This window comes from Budorcas taxicolor, chromosome 14, assembly GCF_023091745.1.
Source record: "Budorcas taxicolor isolate Tak-1 chromosome 14, Takin1.1, whole genome shotgun sequence".
NCBI classification, from domain to species: Eukaryota; Metazoa; Chordata; class Mammalia; order Artiodactyla; family Bovidae; genus Budorcas; species Budorcas taxicolor.
Genome location: NC_068923.1, coordinates 76,520,159 through 76,530,648, shown reverse-complemented (window position 1 = coordinate 76,530,648; position 10,490 = coordinate 76,520,159).

The following is a 10,490-nucleotide window of genomic DNA, read 5'->3' as shown; positions in this document are numbered from 1 at the left end:
AATGAAGTTACTTGTTAATTTATAAACTTTTTTCCAGTAGAGATGCAAATAATTTCTGTTGAGTGGAACAAATAACCCTTAAGATTTCACTGGTTTTATATCTAACCCAGCAATTGTGTCCTAACATTTCATTACTCAGTCATTGTTAATTCCTAACATCTTGGCTTTTCATATGTTCTTTGTACTGGTCATAACATCTTATTGGTTCCCTAATTAATCAATGAGTTTTTAAAAATCCTTGACACATGTTCATTTTACATTTAAGAGTTTTTTCTTAACTTTTTGAAAAGTTTTTTTAAAAAAATAAGTGATTTTTACTTTTTAGGCCATCATGAATAGCACGCAAGCCACATATGTTATTTTAAATTTTCTTGTAGTCACATTAAAAAGTAAAAATTAATTTTAAAAACATATGTCTTTTAATTCTGTATGTGCCAAATATTATCATTTTTACCTATAATCAACATAAAAACATTATCAAGTTTATTTTACATTCTTTTTTCATACTAACCCTCAGAAATCTGGCCCATCTCAGCCTGGACCAGACACATTCAAGTTCCTAATAGTCACGTGTGGCAAGTGGATCTTGCATTGGACAGTGCAGGTTTTGACTCTAAACGTAGAAGTAAAGGAATATGACCAACAAATAAAGTCAGCTCCAGACATCCAGGGTCCACATGTGAGCTGGAAGGCGGTTGTCTCTACAAAGACAACCAGAGGCCCCAGGGCAGAGTAGAGCTGTACCTGAGGAGAGTGTGCCCCAGTGCTCAGGAAATACTCATCCTGTCCACCCACCAGCTGGGTCCACCTGAAGAAAATCATCTCTCTTTTGGGTTTCTCTCATGCATGCGTGCTAAGTCACTTCAGTTGTGTCTGACTCTTTGCAACCCTATGGACTGTAGCCTGCCAGGCTCCTCTGTCCATGGGGATTCTCCAGGCAAGAACAGTGGAGTGGGTTGCCGTTTCCTCCTCCAGGGGATCTTCCCAACCCTGAGATCGAACCCATGTCTCCTGTGTCTCCTGCATTGGCAGGTGGGTTCTTTACCACTGGCGCCACCTGGGTTTCTCGGTTTCCTCGTTTGTAACATGGAGGGGTTGAAGTTCTCTGAAGTCCCTTTGTCACTGAAGTGCCATCATTCTCTGAACTCCTCCTTGGGAGCACCCTCTGGGGAAGTCAGCCACTCACTCTTGGAAGCTTCTGGGTACTTCTGAGTCTTCCTCTTGTCATCTCTTGACAAGAGGCTGGGAGGCTGGGAAATGGATATGGAGCTGCCCACTCAACCCAGAAGAGGATTCTCCCTTTGGGCCGGTGGGTAGGATCTCTTGCTTCATGAGATTCTATAGTCAATCTTACGCAACAGAAGATGAAGTAAGTTAATTCCCTTCTGAGGATTCCAAGAGCCTGTGAAGAAAATTAGGAGCCAGGATGTAACAAAGAAGAAAGAGAAACTCCAGGTTGATGGCTCACTTCAGGAGCTGTTAACTGTCGATTTCTGTAGGAGAAATTCTCTGGAGCCTTAAGACCAGGGAATTTGTCTGTAGATGTTCTTGCATAAATCAATGAGGGGAAGCCAAACGGATATGCCTTCCTCCAGTCCAACAACATGTGTATCCTGTGAGGATCCAACAACTAAATAACAGGGAGATGCCTCGCCTGCTGGTGCCCAGAGTGAGGGGCTGTGGGACAGGGGCTCAGGGAGGTCAGTTTCTGTCTGTAGGTATAGGGACTGTCTGAAGATGGGAACTTCCTGTGAATCAATGGACAGCCTCCGAAGGCTGGGAGATACAGGCCTTTGAGGTTCCAGGCAAAGTCTACTAGGAGAAATGTTCCAGGTGGAGGCTTAGGACCTGTCCAAGTGCTCCCCTGTTTAAATCACCTTATATTAATAACAGTTGTGCTTGAATTACTGACCACACGTGGGTCGTACGCCTTTTATTTCAGCTTCTCCAGTGACCGGCACATTATCTGGTCCAGAGCAGCTACTCACTAGATGCTGAATTCATGCATGAATCTATCAAACAGTTCATCAGTGGATAAAGCAATGAATAAATAAATACATGATTCTTTCATCAGATGGTTGTTGGACTAAGTGTTTTTTCCCAGGCTTGAGACTGGAGAGTTTAATGAACTAGGAAAGATAGGAGAATCACCCCTTTCTCTGGCGCTGCGCAGTCCTTTCTTCTGACATTTCCACAGAGCAGAATGGCCAGGAGCTTGTGAAGCAAAGGCTCCCTTTCCTCCTGGCCCACGACTGTCACATCTGGACTTCTCCATTCGGGCCAGTTCCACGTGTCACATCAAGTCACAGCAGGGTAGGCGCCTTACATACAAGGGCAGCATTATGAGTCGTGAGATGCTAGGGAGGGCACAAAAATAGCTCCTCCCTTGTTGCCTGAAATCCCACCATGAGGAATGTACTGATAATTTGTCTTAAAGAATAATTCTGATTTTAGGAGTTCTCTATTACACTGCATAAAAACCTGGGTGAATAGGCATCCTTCGTGCTTTTCAGCTCATGTCTCGGGGTCCTGTAGGAAAAGTCATAGCACAAGATGCCTGAAATAAACTCTGCCGTCTTTGTCCCTTAATGCTGCAGAACACTGGGCCTTTTCCTCCCTGGAGCTTAAGGGTTTAACATCGGGCCAGTTTCTGGTGAGGGAAGGCGGATATAACACTCTGACTGCAGGCTATTAAGAGCCAGACAGATCCTCGTGGAGGTCCTTGTGTGAACAAGAGCGGACCCCACCAATCCACAGGGCACAGGACAGGCCCTTTATTATTATAGATAATAAAGCCTACCATGGACTAGAACCCTAGGAGCCAGGTACATCTTTAAAATACACCCTAAGCTTTCCAAATTTGCCAATAACTCAAAGTGATACTACTATTATCATTGTCCCTTGAGGCTATTTTTTATATTAAAAAAATAGCTGTTAAATATAAAACAGACTTCATTCTGGAAATACGGTCTTGGGAGCAAATTACAAGTGAGATTCATTCTTCTAACACAATATATTTGAACACCTATTTCTAGTAAGTCATTGTTGCTTACTATGTATGTGTACAAAATTGCTTCAGTAGTGTCCAACATTTTTGTGACCCCATGGACTGTAGACCATCAGGCTTCTGTCCATGGGGTTCTCCAGCAAGCATACTGGCTTGGGTTGCCATGCCCTCCTCCAGGAGATCTTCCAGACCAGAACCCACATCTCCTGCATTGGCAGGTGAGTTCTTTAACACTGGCGCCAACTGGGAAGTCAGGTAGGTTTTTGAGAGTCAAAAAGGGAAAAATCTTTTTGTTTGTTAGCACAGATGCCAGAAGGTTAAGGCTTATCTACAATTGTTTGCTAAAGATCTATTTTGCGCCATGTTCTATGCTGAGTGAAGAACAGAATGATCAATAGAACATAGTTGTTGCCCTCTTGCAGCTTAATTCACTGTCCCTATTGGGTGTAACTTGGCTGGGGTGTCTCCAGAATGCTTGCCCTGAGTAGGGAGGGTACACTTTTCCTGGTGTCCTCTTGTATGTGCAGATTCTAGCTGAGGATGGTTTTTTCATTGTTGAATTCCTGCTAGAGGTCAGGATAATTTTGGGGTCTCCCGTCAAGAAGGAGAGTGTGGTATTTGGGCAATTTATTTATATAATTTTAAAACAATGAGAATGTTGAGTAAATAATGTGCCCTCTACTTTCTTAAGAGAGATTTTTTTTTCTTTAACAGCATCAGTAATGGGGTGGGGATATCACATGCCTCCTGTTACGATACCCTAAGGACCCCAGGTCATTTCAATGCAACTCTTTGAAAAAAGGGCACAACCTGGAACTAATGAGAAAACATCAGGGAAAAATAAAGTACACAATCTAGAAGAGAGACATACAAATCAATTGGTCTGTACTCTGAAAACATGCCGTGAAAACAAAAACCAAGAAACTGTTTCAGGTTAAAGGAAACTAAAGAGATGTAACTAAGATCCTGGATTGGATCTTAGACCCAGAAAAGAAGTTCCTTTCTTCTGCCACGAAGGTCATTAGCAGAACAGGCAGATTTGAATAAGGTCTGTAGATTATAGTATCACAGGTGTAAATTTTCTGGTTTTGATAATTATATAGTTTTATATAAGATTATCTTATTTTCTTTTGTTTTGGCTGTGTAGTGGCTTTCAGGATCTTAAGACCCCTGACCAGGGATTGAATCCAGGCGCCCCCTGCAGTGAAAGCGTAGAGTCCTAACCATTGGACTGCCAGGGAATTCCTGCGACTGTCTTTTCTCTTTTCAAATAAACACTCAAGCATACACTGGTAAAGAGGCATCAGCGCTCAAATTTACTCTCAAATGATTCAGAAAAATTACTTAGGGAGAAAAATATGGCAATATATTGACATTTGGAAAGCCTAGACGAAAGGTACATAAAAATTCTTATTATTTTTACAACTTTTCTCTAATTCGAAAATTTTACAGAAGACTATTTCATGTTTGCTACTCTTAAGAATATGCAATCAAAAAAGGTTTTTAACTCTAAATCACCTAAAGTTCCACAACGTTGATCCTATTTCTTTGATGAGAGGACACTCTCAAATTTTGCTAACTGTTTTAAAAGTAAGATACACACACTATATTAATCAAAGTTTTAAAAGTAAGATACACGGACTATATTAATATATGTTTTTTCTTAATAAAAGACTGATTATAAGGCTTTATTCTCAGGAAAAAGTAGTTGCTGTTTTGTGTCATTAGACAGAAAGATTTTATTTTCTGGGAAAAGTAAAATTCCTCACTGGTGTTTTTGCTTGTTCCTTGAAAGAAAAAATAATCAAGTAGGAACATGTTTTCTCAGTTTACTGAGCTGAGTTTTTTTAGATTACCTGCCAGATTATTCAATTATTATTCAATTACCTAGTCAGTTTTTTTCAGTGTCTTCCTTATTTTCTTCATTTTGGTTTCTATTCTCTTTCACCCTCTTAGTCATATCAAAAACCGTTTTTTCCAGTTTCTTTCAGATGGCTCTTTCACTCAAGCTCTTAAAGTGCTAACCCTTCCACTCTTTTGCAGTCTCACCCTTGTCATTTTTCACTGAGCTGAGACTGTTTTAAAAGTGGAGATGAAGCTCTAATTGCACATCCTGTTAGTTTCTTTCCTTCACGGTGCACTGATGGAGGGATGGGTGGGTAGCTTCGTTTTCCATATCCTCACCTGGCCCACTCCTCCTTCGGCGGCCAGCTGCGCTGGCTCCAACGGGGTTGCATTAGGAGGCGGCAGCTCTCACAGGACAAGAACCAAAGAATGAGCATTGCCCTCCCCTGACCATGACATATTAAAAGCCAACTTTCCTAGCCATCCGTTGATTCTTTGGAGACCAGTCACAGATTAAATCTTGAGCTCTCTCACCATCAGCTGCTGCTGCTCTGCCCTTCAGCCAGGCAACACTTTTAGACCAAGTTCCTGGTCTTGATCCTGGCCTCCTGGAAGCATGTCCACGTTCTGTCTTCAGAAATCCTGAGAGCAAACCATTTCAAATGCCATTACTGCTCCCCATCTGCTATCAGCATCACCAGCTAGACATTGTCTCGACTCGAGAATTCCCAGTGAACCTAGCTTCACAGAGCATCACACAGTAGATTCCAGAAGTTTTTGAAATGCCCCCTCCTTCCTTCCCCCAAGCAGGCAGGTGGTGGTGGAGGGACAGGCCTAGCACTTTAAAGCTTTCTCTGAAGAAACTGTCTTTTTCAATTTTTCTGGCTCTTCAACTTTGATCAAGATCAAGTGCGGACTAAAGTCTCTAAAAATGATTACCTGGATATCTATCTTGCAAATCTTGGGAAAGAAAACAAAGGACCAACAGCTGTATTTCTATTTGACCTAAGTACTTCTGTGTACAGATCATAAAAAAGTAGATTTTGTACTTTAAACTCAATAGACTTTCCCTACAGACACCGATTAAGAACTCCTGAAGAAACCACGAGATGAAAAAATATTGGAAAATTTAAGAATTGGCTACACATAAGGTACGAAAGGAGATGCCTCAGTGACTTAGGCCTGAATGCAACATGTTTCCTCTAAATATTAAGGAGTGAGGAAACTCAGGCTGAATTCGCTGAAGTGGTTTGGCTGGTATGACAAAATTCTTCAGACCCCAAAAATTCTTCAGGATAGACCCAGAATGTGCTATCAAAAGTTCCTGAACATGTTCCTCTTTCATGTTGAGAGACCCTTCATTTCTCACTTGTTTCAGTGTTTCCTAACATACTTTTTTACCGGCTCAGTTGTTCTTCCGGCCAAAGCTCTGGTTCTTGCTTCCTGCTCCTGCACAATTAAATGGAAAGGATGGGAGTTTTAGGGTGTAATGCACGGGGTGGCGATTTTTAAGTATTGACAGCTTCACGAATCTTGCTGTTTTCCGTATTTTTAAAACTGCCAATCATTTTACCATTCAAGCAAGCTTTTGACTAGTTTATTGGCCCTCTGTACTTTGTTTCCATTTAGTTCCTTTCCTTTGACTTTCAATGCCCAGAACTGGGTTAATCATAATCCTTGTTTCACCGCTCTTCTTGAATGGATCTCTTGAGTGTTTATGAACCCACTGCCCTGCTCCCAAGCAGACAACCAGTGACGTGTTCACCTTGTCTTCCCATCCTAGCCCATCCCTCTCCATAGTTAACCTCTTCTACATTTTGTACTCGTCATACGAGTCCTTGGTACAGAAAGTTTTATCACTTGTTTGCCTAGGCAAAAGATCTGCTGTTTTGAACTTTATATTGTACTGTATTATGTAGTTTACTCGGAGAAGGCAATGGCAACCCACTCCAGTGCTCTTGCCTGGAAAATCCCAAGGATGGAGGAGCCTGGTAGGCTGCAGTCCATGGGGTCGCTAAGAGTCAGGCATGACTGAGCGACTTCACATTCACTATGTAGTTTACTGAGGCTGTTTTCTCAATGTTATTAAAATTCAACCATGTTATTGACAGGACCATAGTTGACTTACTTTCATGAATGAAGACTATCTCATCGGGAAAATATTTATCCATTTCCTTTCAATGAACGTTTGGATCGTCTCCAGGTTTTTTTTCCAATAGTTTAGCTCTGAATACTCTATTTCAATTTCTTAGGGCACACATGCAAGTATTTTTAAGAGATGTGTTCAAGAGAGAGAATTGCTTGGCTGTAGGGATATTAATGTTTAACCTTACAAGATAATGCCAAATTGTTGTCCCAAGGGATGTGATTTAAACTCCAATCAATACTGTATGTGACATTTCCATCCACACCATCTCCAATGTCTGGTATGGCCACTTTCAAACTGTTATTAGTCAAATGGAGTAAAATGGTAGATAAATTGTGGTCTTGGTTTGCATTTCTCTGTTAAGCCTCATGTATTTAATGATCAGATATTTTTCTTGTATAAAAATGCCTGTTCTGAATCTGCCCATTTTCCTATTTTTATTATAATTCTTTACCTATCTATACTCGCTTTTTGGCCAGTCTTTCCTCAGTTGTTTCCTTCCACTTCCAGGTGTAAGAATTCCTATACAGTTGAATTTATATTAAAGTTCATATATTGACTGGGCTTTAATGTTTCTAGTTTTCTGGGTCCATCTTTACCAGACTTTTCCTTACAAACTTCAAGGTCAGCAAGTTACTCACTTAAACATTTTATGACCATTCCAAAGTTTGCGTTTAAATCTTTCATCCTTCTGGTTTGATTTTTGCTGCCTGGCTTGCGCGATCTTACCCAACAAGCAATTGAACCTGCAGCCTCTGCAGTCCAAGTGTGAAGTCCTGAGCACTGGACCGCCAGGGTACTCCCTGGATTTGATTTTTGTGCATGTTAAGAGTTAACAAAACCAGTAGAACTTGCGTTCATTAAAACAAAACATAAAAATTATGTGTTACCTCTCTCCTCTTGACAGAAGTTTTAACCTAACTGCTCCCAAACTAATTCAGAATCAGTAAGGTCAAAAACCTGTTGTGACATGATCTGCTAAGCAGACTTTGTTTTGCAGACTGAAGCTTTTGGGGGGCGGGGGGGGAGCGGCAGTTGTTGAAATGTTTTACACACCCTTGTTTTCTCAAATACCCAAACATTACATATTCCCTCTCCACCTAGACTTCAGCAATGTGGACACCAAGTTGTTACAGCTGAAAATTAGCATCCCTGAGACTGGCTGCTGGTAGAAAGCATTTTAGACAAGCTCCCCTGATGTGATCAAAAGCATTACAAGTGAAAAGCCACAGGTGTTAAGAAGGCAGAGCCTGTTTCTTCCTACAATCTCACAGGGCTTCTCACCTGAGTGCAGGGAAGTCTTTCAAGTTCTGTCTTGATGCCTTTGTGCAGACTGTAACCTCCATCAGGTCCCATCCATTTTCCAAGTCTGACTCCGACATAAAATCTCTAAATAAAGTCCACCTTAAACACTCAGAACAGTGGCTGGCCCTAACCAACCTCTAATATTAAAAAATATAAGTACTGAAATATTGATAGGTTTTAAAGTTCTTGAATTGGAAATAATTTTACTAATTACTTTTTAGTAAGTTTGGGTTTTCAGAAATTTATGGTACTTATGAGTACTTACATGAAATACTCAACTGAATCCCTGGCATCACCTGCTGCTGCTGCTAAGTCGCTTCAGTCATGTCCAACTCTGTGTGACCCCATAGACGGCAGCCCACCAGGCTCCCCCATCCCAGGGATTCTCCAGGCAAGAGTACTAGAGTGGGGTGCCACTGCCTTCTCCGTGGCATCACCTAGGATTGATAATAGCTGTGCCTAAGTATATCCATTCAATATATCTTGGTTTCTGCATCCAAGACACACATACTTGCTTGACCAGCACAATGGTTGGATATTCTTACATACTATGGGTGCACAGGTCAGCAGCAGATGTCCTTGATATACTTGGGGGTTGACAGTCAGACATAGACTTCAGAGGACCAGGTGAGCAGTATAACCAGACTTGGATGTACACAAGCAACTTTAAGTTTTCAGGCCTTTAAAGTAGACCTACCACTGTAATGGGTCCTTAAATACCATTCCTTGATACCAAAAGTATCGGTTTCCTTAGAGGCATGTTGTAGTTTCCGAAACATAAAAAAAAACAGAAGACCTATGAAGACCCAGTAAGCAGATCTTATGTTTAGGTCTCTTGTATTTTTACAGGACTGCGATTGCTGTCAGTCCCATCAAGGTAACAGAAAAGTACTTTATAGATGCAATTTCACATTCAGGAAAGGATCCAAGTCCAGCCATTTCCCAGGTGCCTAGTCTAAGCCACCATTTTAAGACTGCAAGTATTTTGATTCCACTATAACTTCCTATATGGTATGTGACAAAATAAACTGGCTTATTTCTTGACCTGTTTTTCTACAGGAATGTGTCTCTCTCTGAGCACATAAGGCCATTTAAAGTTCTCACATACTTCAGGCTCTCCTCTAAGGGAATAGACTACAATGTTCCTGCATCCATAAAATGCCACCCTCCCCTACTGGCAACATAAACCACTTAGAATGACACTACCACCACTAGAAGTCTCAAATTCTTAGACCTGCACTTAGTCAACTAAAGACTTTTAAACCTCTCACCATCGATCAATAAAGTCAAGTCACTCAGTCGTGTCCAACTCTTTGCAACCCCATGGACTGTAGCCTACCAGTCTTCTCAGTCCATGGAACTCTCCAGGAAGAGTACTGGAGCGGGCTGCCATTTCCTTCTCCAGAGGATCTTCCCAACCCAGGGACCGAACCCGGGTCTCCCACATTGCAGGCAGACGCTTTACCATCTGAGCCACCAAGGAGGCCCAATAAAGTTAAGACCTGATCACAAATAAATAATTTGACTGCAGATTACAAACTGGCTTTAACTAGTTTTAAAAATATGCTCTGGGCCATGGCAAGATTGGTGACTATTTTTAGAGAAGACAAGAAAACTCCTATAGTTACTAAACCCCTTGACATTACCTTCTTTTAATCCTCTTTGACCCCCACCCCAACTGGAAAAGCTAGGACCACAGGCCAAAGTGGCAGCAAAATTCAGACTTTAACTGATCACACTGCTGCCCACTCACGAGGCACAGCTCTCAAGTGGATATATACATTTAACAACTCCAATACTACACAGACACCAAACACAAAACATTGTTGAGGTCTCCACATTCCTGGGAATGTTGACAGAAACAGACATGAAGCCTGAACTGGGGGCAATTTAAGAAATGTTATAAAAAATTTATTATTCGGATCTCAAGGCAAAAAAAAGTCTCAGGTTGAAATCTTCCTTTATCTACTGGGCACTACTATGCAGAAACATAGTAAAAGCTAATATTAATGAAATTTTATCACAATTTCAGAATCAAACTAGCTTAGCAGATGACTGAGGAACATAAGTAGGCAAATGAGACAAGCTTTAGATTTCATTTATAATTTATGTGAATAAGATCCATCTCCTCAGTCTAGCTTCATTCCCTGTAGCTACAAAAAGATGATTTCATGTCCTTGGCCTGGT